Source organism: Crotalus tigris, unplaced genomic scaffold (genome assembly GCF_016545835.1).
Source record: "Crotalus tigris isolate CLP2741 ecotype Arizona unplaced genomic scaffold, ASM1654583v1 scf7180000017611.44802233496:7321179, whole genome shotgun sequence".
In the NCBI taxonomy this organism is placed as follows: Eukaryota; Metazoa; Chordata; class Lepidosauria; order Squamata; family Viperidae; genus Crotalus; species Crotalus tigris.
This window is the reverse complement of record NW_024096511.1, coordinates 6203097-6215896: the sequence shown is the minus strand read 5'-3', so window position 1 is coordinate 6215896 and position 12800 is coordinate 6203097. Positions and strand designations below refer to the sequence as shown.

At 39.8% G+C, this 12800-nt stretch overlaps 1 long non-coding RNA gene across 1 annotated transcript in view; it reads right to left on the bottom strand.

Moving 5' to 3' along the window:
* The window catches only part of LOC120299939, a 28991-nt gene extending 16395 nt beyond the window's left edge, over positions 1 to 12596 (bottom strand). The window contains exons 1-2 of the long non-coding RNA XR_005554506.1: positions 12533 to 12596; positions 11239 to 11343 (exon numbers count right to left, since the gene is read on the bottom strand). This is a non-coding gene — a long non-coding RNA (uncharacterized LOC120299939). The remainder of the gene's footprint in view (positions 1 to 11238; positions 11344 to 12532) is intronic.
* Positions 12597 to 12800: the final 204 nt, after the last annotated feature.

The window sequence follows — 12800 nt, the reverse complement described above, 5'->3', positions numbered from 1 at the left end:
CCTGCAAAGAAAGAAGGGATCTTGAATTTTGTTCAATTCAAAATATATGCTACGTAAATGTACAGGAGGTAAAACCCCTATTTTTAAGAGATGTGTCTTCCCTCTCCTGTCCCAATCTTGATGAACAAATCTGGTAATTTCACTTTCTCCTTCATCTAAATTGATTAAAATCATGTGTTTTTTCTCTTTACTGTATGGAAAAACATTGCGTAACTCTGCACAATATGTACCTACAGTGTTATAATCTGTTTGTTATTGAAATATGGGCCACCCACTCTATTCCTACTGTTTTCAGTCCTTCTGTTTATTATGGATTGTATAGTTTGGACTAGATTTCATGGAAACAATACTGAGCCATCTAAAATCCAGTATCCAGAAAGCTCCAAACTACACATAAGTCCTTGACCTCTGTGACTGGTATTTAGGCAAGTTTCTTGCTTTATCATAGATCAATAAGAGAGAAATGTCCAGCAGGCCACAGGAGTTAACTGGAGACCCTATTCCATTTTGGACAAATGGCTATCCAATCTCTTCTTTAAAACCTCACATGATGGGGCTCACAACTTCTGGAGGCAAGCCATTCCACTGATTAATTTCTCCTTAGTTTGTAGACTTCCTTTTACAAACGTTTTAATGCGGTTAGTGATGGATTTAATTGAGCCTGGATCAAGAAAGAAAGGATTTAAATCTTTCTTCAGACTGAAGAAGCTACTGGGATGAGCAGCGAAACGTTTCAGACCAAAAAAAGAAAAGAAGTCCAGTTGCCATGACTCAACTTGCAGAGAACTCTATCTGGATGACGGAGAATCTTCATCGAAAGATTGAAATCCTTCTGAATCTGACACGATGAGACTGTATATTCAAGTTCCAATTTCTTCCCATTATATGTCTAAATGATGCTTCATTGTTCTACTTTACACGCAAATGAAACTCATTTTGACATGCAGTACTTACTGTAATAATGGGGAACTGACAATTCTAATTATTTGTTTGTTTGCTTTTGTCTACTTTGGCCCAAATTTCCAGTCCTTGCAGTCTTTCTGACTTGAGGCTTTCTATCAGTTGCTTGTCTCCAGATGCTAACTGAAAACAATCCCAGTCCTGGACAATTCTAAAATGTATTCTTGCCAGTCCTACAGACTGAAAAGCAAGTAGTGCTGAACGAGTTAATTTTTATGAAGACTCAGCGAAAGAAAATCAGACAGTCTACCAACGCACAGTCTTGTGTTGGGAGGAGGGTTAGAAAGCGGGGCTGCTGCTGTTGTTTTCATTGTGTGCACTCTAATCAGGGAGAGTAAGAACAATAGTGCATGTAATGCTGATTTTGGAACGTATCCATGCAGCTTTTCCCAGGCTAGGCAGCCTTGGGAACCACTGATAGTGTGGCACACCAGGGGCACAGCCTCCACTACCAACATAGGGCAGGCCAGCTTTTTTGGGTAATAAAATATTTGAGGGATGACAAGAATTGGGAGGGAGGGGGAGGGAGGGGGGAGGGAGGGAAGGAAGGAAGGAAGGAAGGAAGGAAGGAAGGAAGGAAGGAAGGAAGGAAGGAAGGAAGGAAGGAAGGAAGGAAGGAGCCAGAATTTTTCAAATACAGCTTTCCCCTTGTATAGATAATTCTTTAGTGCTGGGAACAATAAATAACTGTGTAGACTCCACAACTGGCATCTCCCTCCATCTCCCTCCAGCAAGGCAACTTTTCTCATCCCCAGCTAGAAGTCTGGTGTGAGTTAGTCCACCATAGCCAGAGGGTATGGGCTGCAGAAGGCTGCTCTTCAGTAGAGAAGAGCAAACATATGCCAAGGATGCTCGTCTGCCTTGATGCTCATGCACACGCTGGGAAGGTCCAGCAAGCCGCAGCTCCCCTGTGCATGTATGAATGGAATGAAAGACATGTGTGCAAGCACCACAAGTGATGAAGAACACACAATTCACCCCCACACACCTTTTTCCTGCCTGGAAAAAAATCCCACCACATGTCTCATTCGATCACCATTTTGCAGTGGTGTATACAATGCATGCTGCAATTTTCCAGCAGGCAGCAATTCCTGGTTGGGTGGAACATATTATTTATTTATTTCCTTCCCGCACTCCTCCTCCTCCTCCTTCCCTCCATTTCCTTTCCTCTTCATTTGTTTATTTGCTTCTCTTTCTTACATTCAGCATGCCCTCCCCCCCCTCCACACTTTGAAGCCAAGATGAAAGCGCTCTTGTGGCTGCTGGCAGGGAGCAATATGCAGGGAGCTTGACTGAAGTGTGCTTTAGTTTAAGATGCCATATTTTTCTCCTAAGGGAGGAGGGTGGGCAGGAGGAAGCAAAAGAGAAGAAGAAGAGGGAGGAGGAGGAAGAAGAGGAGGAGGAGGAGAAGGAGGAGGTGGTGGTATTATGCTCCATTGGAAAGCATATTGTGCAAATAACTGGAGAAAAAACATGTTCCTAATTTTTCCAGACTTTTGTCTTCAAGGATTGAGGGCTTAAGAGTAACTAAGATGTGGCATCCTCCCATGAAGTGATAGCTGATGGTCTGTCACAAGAGATTATGATGAGATCTGACATGAGAAGCTGTAGCCAACAACCTGCTTGGGGGAAGGGGTCTAGTAATCAATTGCTTAGCTTAGCTTAGCTTTGTTTGTTTAAAGAAAAGAAAGTTCTTCTGAAAATGTGAGTTTGCTGCTGTTTCTCTAAGTAGGTCAGCCTAGCTACCTTAGCTCTCTTTTAAAAATTTCCAAAAACTCCCAGTGAGGTAGATTAGGCTGGGAGGCACTAACTTGTCCAAGATCAACTATTGAGCTTCATGGATAACCAGACACAAAATCTGAGACCTCTTAGTCTAAGCTTCTCTGCCAGGGGATACATAGGCCAGTTGTGGTCTAAGGGGTGTACCTTCATGTGACCAGGTTCATGGGCATACATGCATGTATTTCAACTCCTTCCCCCTATGATACTGTATTTCGGTGTTATGCTTACCAAAACCAGCACTGCAGCTTCATGTTGAAAAAAAAACATGAAAATTTTCATGCTGAACAAATATTAAAAACCCCATCCTCTATTCCAAACATGTGTGCCAGTGGTGGGATTCAGCCAGTTCACACCAGTTTGGCAGAACCAGTAGCTAATTTTTTGTTGCCCCAGGCCCAGAATGGACTTACAGAAGCAGCATCCACACAGAGAAACGGTTGTTCACATATTTGAATCCCACCACTGATGTGTGCTGTAACATAACTCACATTGCAATTGCTGCATTGCAACACAGAGAGAGAGACAGACAGACTGACAGACACACACACAAACACAAATTTGGGCCTTGGTGCCTTGATTGTCCACTACTGCTCCAGACCAAGGACAGGGCTCCAGACGTTATTTAACTCAATTCCCCTCAATCCTAGTCAGAGTTGGTAAAAGTGAGTTGTGGTGGGCATTGCAGTCCAGCAACATCTGGAGAGCTACACATTCACCATTTCTATAATAGTTACTTCATTTGGGAGAGAAAAATTAAAAATATATTCTGTGATCCTGTCAGAGAGTACCTCAAATGTAGTCTTGATCTAGTTTACAAGATTCTTCATTATACGTGGCCTCTACAGAAATATTATTGTCCCGTGAAACTGAATGGTGGTTGCCCCATTTATTTCAGAGCAGTTCCTCTTAAAAAGGCAAAGCAAAAAATTACAAACTCTGCTTTGGATCAGTCTGGCTCTGCAGTTTCAACTTGTAGATACAGTGGTGATTCGCACTTGAGGACAGCATGCGGAATGCATTAATCTGGTCATCTGTTCCTTAACAAAGCTCCTATATGCTAATCCCTTCCTGTTTCCAAATACTGTTAGCTTATTTTGGGTCAACTAAACTGTCCCTAGGGAAGTCAAAATGGGAGTTTCTGGTTTGTATTATTTACCTAGGACCCCAATTTACTTTAAATCTCCCAAGGGTATTTTGCAATTATACATTCCAAGCACTGATTTTACTTGCTTGTTTTTGTATTGTGTTCCACTGCTCAAAAAAAACTAAATTTGTGCAGGGCATAAACAAGAAAAAGGAAATAAGCATAGAAAAAAAATAGTTGTTAGATACACTGGCAAATGATTACACCTGTTCCATTTAATATTTTTAGTTCTGTTTTTTACTTCTTGTCACAGAACTGACATTCCATGTCAGAGTCATGAGGGCCACCTACCCTGCTAACAGAGACTGGAATCAGATCAATATACTCAACATTGTGAAGATAAGGTTGCTCCATGATCCAAATGTGGCTTCCAATATTCTCTGAAGCCTACCTGGAGCAAATGGAGCCAAAATCTTCAACATTTCTTTTGTTTTTGAAGAGCTGAAAGAAGAATTTTAAGCAGAAGCCTGACAGTAACAATGACTCAAGTTGACATAGAGGTTGAGTTCATTTGTTAACAGTAGTCCTAATACAATAAAAAAAATCATATGAGAAAGAAAACACATACAACTAAGAAGAAATGGATACTTATTAGATATTCATCAGCTGTATAGTGTTCAACTCCAAATTTCTTCCAAAGGATGATCCAGATTTATAGCATTATTTCCAGGCTAGCATCTCCTTTCTTGCACAGAAATAGCCTTGTTCTACAGATGTATGGTTTGGCATACTTCCCTTGGGATTACCACATTATCTTTGGGTAGGGTGTCTTGAACAAGGGTTTGGAAATTTGTGTTACTTCAAAAAATATATCTGCAATACTTTGCCACCTTTATTGGATGTTTCCATACTTAATTTAATGCATGGTTTTTTTTCTTTAAATTATTCATTGCTTAAGATCAAGGTATCCAAAGAACCATCCTTCTCCAGGATCTTGAAATTTTCTGACTAACCCTGTCTAGTGAGATGTGATGGTAGTTAGGCTTAACTGGGACACTTTGTCAGTGTCCTAGGTAAGAAATGCCCTCTGCAGAAAGAAATACCAAGTTAACTTCTTGGATGGCATTTCAACACCAGGCAATGATCTTTTTAAAACAAAAACAATTCTGAAGCTTCTAAGTTTGTTTTAATTTTTTTTACTTTCTGATCAGATACTCTTTAACTCCTATCGCACTAAGTTTCTCCAGCTCAACAAAACAAAACAAAACAAAATAAAATATTTCTCTTAAAAATAATAAAAGTTATACTTTTTCCTTTTAATTAATAAACCCACATGCCTCTAAATAGATAGCTATTGTATTTCACTTCCAAATGAAAGGTCCATGTCATTCAAGCCTAATTTTACAGAGAATTTTACTGTTCAAATTGAGGTCCAATTTATTTTAGATATAACACTCTGCTCTGCATATTTATCACATAATAAATTATAATACATTATTATTCTTGCATGCACAGTGCTCACAGATGTGTATAAATTTAGCAATCAAAATGTTTATTTACAATTTCACATACCATGCTCTGCATTAGAAAATTAATGAATAACATAGTGTGTTATTTATTAGGCTATGTGATTTTTCCCCACCCCCTTTTGGCAGTTGGGACATTTGTATTTTACCTACATCTGTGACATTAGCATTGTCATCCCAAACCTGGTCCTTAGATATGTTGAAACTACAACTTCCAGAATATTCAGTCATCAGACCACCTTCATTTCAACTGGTTGGTAATTCTAGGAGTTCTAGAATTAGAATTCTGATCTGACAGAGATCAAGCTGGGGCAGCCACCACAAACTTTCAAAAATTCCATATTGTATCAGTCCCCTGGGGTTGCAGTATGATCTAGCATTCTATACAGAGACTTTTTAGAGCAGGGGTGTCAAACTCAATTTCATTGAGGGCCGCATCATCATTGCAGTTGCCCTTGGGGGAGGGGGTGGCCAGGGTGGGTGCGGCCGACTGGGTGAAGTGGATGGAGTGGGTGTGGCCTACTGGGTAGGCATGGCCAGCTCTACATCGTTTGTGTCAATGGTGGCTGTGGGGGCCTGGGCAGGAGTGGGACAGATCTGAGGGTCTCTGGCAGAAGGGGGTGGGACCAGGGCAAGCGCCAAGGCATGGTCAATTTCTTCATTCCTCACAAAGGGTGATACCTCCCCAGCATGCACCCAGGGGGCAGGGCCAATAAGACAGGGGCTGGTTCCTCGTTGTTTCTAGACGGCCTTGTGGAGCTAAGACTGAATGCGTTTCAGCATAGATGGCCACCACAAAATTGTACCTTGGCCCCCGGCTGGCCTGGGCCAGGGCCAAGAAAGTGGGGGCCATTCCCTCACTGTTTCCAGGATGGCTTCGCGGGCCACATGAAACCACTTTGCGGGCCGCATCCGGCCCCCAAGACTTATGTTTGACATGTCTATTTTAGAGAAATAGGAAAATGATACATATTACCTTCTAAACAGCTTTTCACAATACATTTATTTAAATCAGAGTCTAAAATGATGTAACTGCCCCTTACCTACAAGAGCAGATCAGCTTTACTTCAGCAAGGTATCTCTTGCTCTGTGCTTTTCCTAAGAAGTTCCAAAATTGGAATCACAAATTAGCCTTAAGAAACAGGGACATCCTTGTAAGTGATGGAAATTAACTTCTTGATCAGAATTCTGACCAGTGCCTAAATATGGAATCCATATCTTGACTGCTTATTCTGATTGTTTCATCAAGTGCCATGCAGGCATCAAATGACACATATCCTTTTTCTTCCCTACCTTCTAGTCTGCTGTGTTCTCTCTCTCCCCCTCCTCTTTTTTACTCTTTCAACTTCCTGAGTTGCTTCTTTGCAAAAAAAAAAAAAAAAGTTGGCCATCACATGCTCATTTCCAGATGGGAATCAATCTTTCTTTTTTCAGTGGGTTTAATCCTCTCTAGACAATGAGGGAAAAAAATGAAAATTACAATATGACTCTGGTGTGTTTGCTTTTTTAGCCACAAAGAGACAGAGAGAGAATGAGAGCTCTTGTCATTAAGTAACTGCTATTCATTTTTATACCCATTCTTGCATCATATATAGCATGGACATATAATGGAGAATTCATTTGGAGACTGTAGAAGATATATTTGCCTCTTATCCCCCAGCAATCCGATGGTTCAGCTGTGAGCAGGAGTGACTGCATAAACGATGGGGTGAAAGGCTGCCATTTGAAAGGAAAGAGGTTTGCCTGTGTATTTCTATCATTCCCTTCATCTGTGGCTATCGCACGGTGATTGAGTTACAGTTCAGTGAAAGAGGCTGTGGGAATGAATCAGCCAAACAGGAAATAGCCACAGCAATAGCCCCTCCACCAGATCTTCTGTGACACACATATATTTGTCTAGGCCTTATTCTATAAAGTCAGAAGAGGTGCAGCACTGAAAACCAATTGACTGAAATTGCAATAAATGACCATGAAGCAGACAATCACATGAATACAAGAAGACACAACATCCCAAAGCAAGTACGCTTGGCTGATTTAACTGTTTTGTGGTTTCCTTCGTAATCAATGAGATTTTAAAATGCTGAACTTTGATAGGGTTGAGCCCACAGGCAGCTTAGAGGATTCCAAGGTAGCCCATTAGTGAACACAAGGATTTACTATATTTTACTTATTTTAAACATAAACATATTTTGTCAAAAAGGGGGGGGCTCTGCCTAGAAGGCATTTTCTCCTTTTTTTTTGCTGTCTTCCATTCACTTTAGAAAAAATAATCTCCTCACAGATATATGGCTTATCATTCGGTTTTCATATCTTTATTTCCCACTACGGCAGAGGATGAGATGATTGAAGGCGAATATACATGTCCCAGGATAATGTTGCAGGATCCAATCTGAGTCAGTCACCGGGACCAGATGAGATGGTTAGATAAGGTGGGCATGAATTTGGGCAGACTCCGGGAGACAGTGGAGGACAAGGGGCCTGGTGTGCTGTGGTCCATAGGGTTGCGAAGTCAGACATGACTTAGTGACTGAAAACCACAACACAAAGGAGGCTTTTCCTTTATTTTCACTTCCCATTTGGAATAAGAGAAGTTCAGAATTAAAGCAGGGATGGGATGGGAGTGTTTAACCTCCCCTAGCCTTTGTGTGATGAGTGATATGATACTTTTTCTGCTCCATTTAAAACAGGCTTGCATAACTTTGGCGTCCTTGGTGCTCTCTGAGTTATAGTTTGCTTGCAAATGTTTTGTTATCCAACTAGGTAACGTCAGCAGCACTAATGATATTTCCTAATCCGGCAATGAAACGTCTGCAAACAAATGATCAAGCTCAGAGAGCACCAAGGACTTCATAGTTGAACCCTGAGCTTCACATATTCTGTTGGTATTTTTTACATTGGAGTGATCAGATTTTTCATGATGTGTAGAGGACCACTGCCTAAGTGAACAGACCAAGACTTACTTGTGATAGAGTTGGTTTTAGTGGTGGGATTCAGATAATTTTTTTGTTGCCCAGGCCCAGAATGGACTTCCGGAAGCGGCATCTACACAAATAACTGGTTGTTCACATATTTGAATCCCACCACTGGTTGGTTTGAATGGGTAACATGGATGCTATAGGCCAGGGGTCCTCAACCCCCGAATTGTGGACTGGCACCAGTCCACAGCATGCTAGAAATCACGCAAACCAGTGAAGCTCCATCCGCGGAATGCAGGGAGCATGCAAAACGACGCCCCCTCTGGTCCACAGAAAAACCTCTCACCACGGAACCAGGCCCTGATGCCCAAAAGCTTGGGGGCCACTGCTATAGGCATCTGTAAAGCTACAGATATTTATTTTGCCTCCAAGCCCTTGTCAAAATCAGGCTAATTTCCTGCCCACCCATTGGAGGGCTTTGGGCATTGGTGGGATTCAGCTGGTTTGCACCAGTTTGGCAGAACCGGTAACTAATTTTTTGTTGCCCAGACCCAGAATGGATTTCCAGAAGCAGCATCCACATAGAGAATTGGTTGCTCACATATCTGAATCCCACCACTGGCTGTGGGAGCTACGCCATTAATAGGGTTAGCTACACGTGTTCTTCAACTGAAATAAATTATAACGGAGTAATAAAACAAAATTATAGTATTTTAGATAAATAAAGGAAATCCAGCATAGTTGTATTTTACCTTAAAAGAAAAATTTCCTTTAAAATGAGAAAGATAAATCAAGAGTATCAAAACTCTTCCAGAATGTATGTGCACGATTTAAAAACAACCTCACTGGAAATTGTTTTCCATAAGTCTAGAAAAGGTAGAGTAAAATTCAGAGATCAGAGTTTTATTAACAAGGAGCACTGTCAAGAAGACTATTTAATAAAAGGAAACTTTCTTCATCAGTGGAAGTTTGGCAAGAAAAAAGCAAAAAGAAATGTAACACAAGCAAAAAAAGGCAAGAAGACCATAAAGATTCAGGATAGCTAGTGTTTTGCTGAAAAAAAACGAAACCAACAAATTAAAAAGTTTTATGTACATCAGAAGCAAGAAACTGGCTAGGGAAGAAGCTGAACCATGGAAACAAGGAAGTTAAAGCATCACTAAATGAAGATAGACTGTAGAGAAGCATGTTTTCTCTACAGAAATTATCAACCAAGTATTTGTACTTCAACCAACATTTTCTAAAGAGACTGAAAAACTGAGGAAAATAACAGTGACAGAAGATCATGAAACTCAGAATGATTGGGGGCAAGTCATTACTTCTAAGGTTACTTTTCTGAAAATAAAATAATCTTTATATACACTGTATTCAGTTTATGGGCTATGTAATAAATATGAAGCTAAAATAATGCATCAATGGAACATGAACTAGTTAGTAGGCGTGAAAATTCTTAAATGAACCATATATTAAATTGCTAATGTTATAATATGTCTCTATATCAGAGGAATCATACAATCATGGAAGAGCTGCAAGGATTGATCTAAATCAACTCTTACAAATGTGTTAGGTTTTTTTTGTATGGATATTCAAGAGAATAAGAATTTTTAAAGTTATAAAATACATCACGTGTTGCAGGTACGTTTGTGTCAAAAATATGTGTGGAGATAGTGGATGTGGTAAATTTTTTTGCCTTTCTCTCATACAATACAATTTGGATCATTCTACTGATGAAGTGCTTTAAATAAAGTTGTTGCTAATATTTTGGCTCATTTCCCCTCCCAATTCTGTCCTCAGGAAAGAGCAACAGAGCATTTGTTCCTACAGTTGATCTGCACTGTTAGAATGCTTCCACTTCAGCTTTTGACTGGGAAGCATTAAGATGACAGCATTAGTGATTTCCCAAGAAGCATCTAATCATTAACCAACCTCACGCAACTGAAATTCCATAAAAACCACAAGGCAATCCCTACTTCTGGACCATTGTGCTGAAGAAGGCTTACTGGAACTCTTGGCAAAATGTCTTCAAAAGTCCTGATTTTTACTTTAATGCTATCTCCCTAAGCCTGGAAAACCATGTTTGAAATTTGTAATGCGTGCTATACTATATAGAAAACTTCATAATTTAACCTATGTGTATTTAAATAAAAAATAAGTGGATGTTGAGAATTGGAGGATTCTTTTTCCATGTTTTGAGAAAAGATAGTTCAGAGTAAAAAAAAAAAAAGAGCAAAAGTTAGAAAGAGAAAGGGCTTCATGTGCAGGAAATGCCTTTTTGTTGTGTAACTTGCAGCTCAGCCTATCTCACAATTCTACAGTTCCTTGCCTTTCCCCCATTCTTGAGTTTCCCTCACATCCTTCCTCTTTAAAGAGGAAATGAACGAAGTCTGAATCATGCCTTCATTTTTCTAATCAAGTTCCAGTATCCAACTGTGGCTCATAAAATGCATGTATCGTTGAAAGCTACCTATTATGGTTTGCTGTGATCCATTTTTGGCAGGACCTTTTACTACTCATTCATAGAACTGATTTATTCCCAAGATTTTCTAATGTAACCCTGGGCATGTGCTTTGCATATGCAGCTACAGATTTTGTTTAGTTGAATTTGGATGGAACCATAGTAAAACAGCATTCATGGGCTTAGCTTTGTTCAAGGGGAAACTTCAGAATGATGAAATTATTTTGATGAGAGGGGGAATGAGAGAGTTCTAGTCTTCTGTAAAGAAAAGTTTGTCCAATTGTAACTAATATATGATGGTTTCATATTCAGCATTTGAGATCACAATCATTAAATATGCATCTTCTATTTACAGTGTAGATGCCATATTATTTTAGTATAATGGAAATGCAACTATTTGCCCTAAAAGTCGTCTCCATCAGTTCTACTCTTCTTTATCTAGCATAACTTTGCAGAGCTGTGTTCTTTCCTTTCTTTTTAACAAACTAAACGCTACTGAAGTAGTTTTAATCATACCAGCCTGACCATCTTCTTGTCTTCTTTTCAATAGCAGGCCAATTACATTCAGGAGGAAATATGTTTGTCCGAAATCATCCCTTCTCAAGATTTTCCCTGTTGGACCTTGAAAATAAATCAAAGAATGAATGAATGAATAAATGATCAAGATGCCTCCTCCGTATTTCCTGACTCTTTAAACAAAGCACATTTACTAGAATCAGTTGGTGCTCACATACTTCTAGGGGATTTTTTTTTTTTTTGCATGTTAAACTTTGATGTATTGAAATGAAATAAAAGTGGTGAAAGGGAGGGGAGGGACACTAGGAACGACTGTGGTGTAATCCTCTAGGGAACATCATGAGTAAGATTCTTAAGGCTGATCTTTCCACATGTCCTTACCAACAAACACAGTACAACATAATTACAACCATTCCTGTTGAGCTATAAAGCCCTGGAAAATATTAATTCTCCCCAACAAAGTCAGCTAAATTGACAATGGTTGTCTTTGCTGGGTTCCAATGTGGAATTCTCTGTCAAGTGCTCCACCCTTCAGCTATGAAAAAATGAAAGCCAGTTAGTCTCCAAGGTGCCACAACACATTGTGTCTTCTTCCAGATACAATTATAGTGCCAACTTACGCAGTTAACTTAAAATTGCCTTTTCTTGCATGGAAGGCGAGAAAATCTTTGAAAAACTTTTTAGTTCACATGTACAGGCCAGGCCTATCTAAAAAGAACATACACCAGATCTTCATCCCCACATTCATTGACAGCTCAGGCTTTTCCAATACGCGACTTGTCAGATAGACTTTCCCCCATCTATATATGCACGAGGGACAATTGGCTAGAAAGTCAGCCCCCCCCCCATCCTTCCTTTTCTAAGTGGTAGAACTTTTGTTCTTTTAAAAGCTGCAACTAAATTTTGTGAAAAAAGAGCAGGAAGTGTTGGGTAAGATTGAGAAGTTAGTGGGGGAGGGGAAGGAAGCCTCTTAAATTATCAGGGAAATGTCAGGGATCATATCACTCTAAGAAACAGGTAACCGGTTTAGATAGACATACTGTACAATAAAAGATTTCTTTTTATTTTAACTGGGCCTGTTTAAATCTATTTTATTTTCTCTGCTCATTACTATATCTCCAGTCTGTGGCATGCTTGATAAAGTTCTATTCTATTTACATCTTGGGAGATTAAACTATGTTTCAAAGGGTGGGATGGTGACAGGGTGGGATGACCAATTTCCCGAGTCACATATGCCAGCTTACAGGACAAAGTGCCACAAGACTGATTTAATTTTTTTCCCCCTTTTACTTACCTGTGAGTCACAAAGACTATACATCTTGTATTTCTCTCACCTGCTGAGATTAGGAGAAAGGATCCCAACTAAAAGCATTTCCAAAGAAGGAAGTAGAACTAAGGTGTGTAAGTTTGCTTTTATAATGTTTCTGGTGAAGAATGACGAGGCTTCCAGTTTTTTACTCTAAAGGCTCAATATCTGAATGTTCTCAATGGGTAAACATTACCCATTATTTCAAAGGGAATGGCAGGGTGGGATGACCAATTTCCCTAGTCACATATGCCAG